Source organism: Etheostoma spectabile, chromosome 13 (genome assembly GCF_008692095.1).
Source record: "Etheostoma spectabile isolate EspeVRDwgs_2016 chromosome 13, UIUC_Espe_1.0, whole genome shotgun sequence".
Lineage (NCBI taxonomy): Eukaryota > Metazoa > Chordata > Actinopteri > Perciformes > Percidae > Etheostoma > Etheostoma spectabile.
In genome coordinates this window covers 15,462,537-15,464,510 of record NC_045745.1, presented here as the reverse complement: position 1 = coordinate 15,464,510, position 1,974 = coordinate 15,462,537, and the positions used below count along the sequence as shown (strand labels likewise).

General features: G+C 42.0%; 1 long non-coding RNA gene across 1 annotated transcript in view; it reads left to right on the top strand.

The window, feature by feature from the left end:
• Positions 1 to 1,974, top strand: part of LOC116700957 (uncharacterized) — a 15,474-nt gene that overhangs the window by 12,297 nt on the left and 1,203 nt on the right. The window contains exon 2 of the long non-coding RNA XR_004334775.1: positions 1,347 to 1,352. This is a non-coding gene — a long non-coding RNA (uncharacterized LOC116700957). The remainder of the gene's footprint in view (positions 1 to 1,346; positions 1,353 to 1,974) is intronic.

Sequence of the window (1,974 nt, the reverse complement as noted above, 5' to 3'; positions counted from 1 at the left end):
TCGCCAATTGGCAGAGAGCAGACTAAATGCTCAGCATGACCTCAGCATGACACTTTCAAAAACCGAACCTAGAATAGATCAGCTGGTTGATATCTTCAACCAGACACACACACCTCGTTAAATTCAAGTCAGCATTTGTTTTGTTTTTTTTGTTTTTTAAATGGTGGTGTCGGTACTGAGGGATGATGGGAGGGGGGGGATAAGAAAATGAGTTGAGAAAGGGGTGAGACACAGAAAGGAGAATAGAGACCTTTTCTGTTTTTGTTTACTTTTATAATGGAATAAATACACTTCATATACATTTAAATTCATGGTTTGTTCCGTCTTTTGTCCACAGTTTAAAAATGTAGATGTTACAATGATTCCTGGTGTATTTTTGTAAATTTGGGTCCTGGGGAGACACCAAATCTCTCTTTTGGGTCTTGAGCTGAAAAAGTTTGGGAACCACTGGTTTACAGCATGCAGCGTGTTCAGCAGAGGGGCTGTAAATTGGGAAAGAGAGGACCGCGAGTTACAGTGTGATTAGCAATTGTTGCTGTAATTCTATGCCAAACAAGGGTGTATTTCAGTCGGGTGGAAAAGGACGGTGAGGTTTTGGAATTTTTAGCTGTTCCTACTGTAATTCTAACCTGTCTGTCTGTTAGTTGGAAACATAGCTCCGCGTGAGCACGGGCTTTTATGACTGTTAATATAGCCAGCATCTAACGTTAGCTACTCCGCTGGGCTGTGACATAATATATGTGAGACATGCGTCCAGCAACATTGTTGTAAATGCCACGGTCTCAGCCTGGCAACCAAACGTGAATTTCGAGTCTGGGGAGGGGACTCTCTCCAGTGTTTTGAATTTGTACTGCAGTAACTATTTTAAACACTAGATATCAGTATTACATATTGCACCTTTAACTCTTATCCGGGCCAACATCATATTGACTAAATGTTTGCCGTTTTTCCAAAGCCAGATCTTTCACAAAAGAATAATGTCAATGTCATTCTTTGTAATCGGTGCAAATAAAAACCCCTTTAAATACGTTTGTTATGCCACTATTGTGCTCAATACTGATAAACACTGCACATATAGACATGGACTTTGCACTACACCTACACACAAATGCTTAAAACTTTCTCTTGCAGCAACTGTCACACACACACACACACACACACACACACACACACGGCAGCTCTGCCAGGAGGCTTTGAGTCGCTCCATCCTCCTGTATAGCTTTATTTGTTTTGTCATGAAAGCAAATTTTTGAAAACTGACACTTGCCGTAACGAGCATCTGTTTCCACCATCTGTGGGCTATGCAAATTAAGCCAATGAATATTCAGACAGGACTCACTTTAGAGGCACAAGTCCTCAGGCTTGCTTACAGTTGGTGGAGAGAAGCATGTGGACCATCGGGACGAGGGGTATAAGAAAAAAAAAAGCAAGTAAATCTTCGTACCCCTGCTCTCCACCTCCCCATCCTCTCTTTTTCAGTGTAAGCGGGCATATGCTAAATAAAAGCTCTGCTAATTTGGAACAATTTATGAGCTGACAGACGTGTCTGCTTTCATCCACTCCTGGGGACATCTCATCTACCTGTCCAGTGTTTTCCTGTTTCCTTCCACCGGTGGTCTGCCACTCCTCTTCTTCTCCATATCTCCTATTTACCCCTTCACTCTCTGACTGTCCTCTATATTTCTAGTCTTTCCTCCTTTTTCCTTAACTCTCCACCTTGATCTTCTCTCTGTTGCCTGTGGTCTGTGTTTTCTCCCTTCCTCCTGTGTGCGGACTTGTTTTTTTCATCAATTCTTGTTTCCACTGTTTTTTATCACCTCTAATTCTCTCTTTCCGCTTTTCTTCCTCTTACCCTCCCATTTCATTTCCATTTTACCACCTCTCCTCCTCTCTTCACTTTCTCCCTACAGAGAGGACATTCCATGAATAATTCAAAAGCTTTGCAGGATGATAATGGGAAATTAGAGGTGAGAC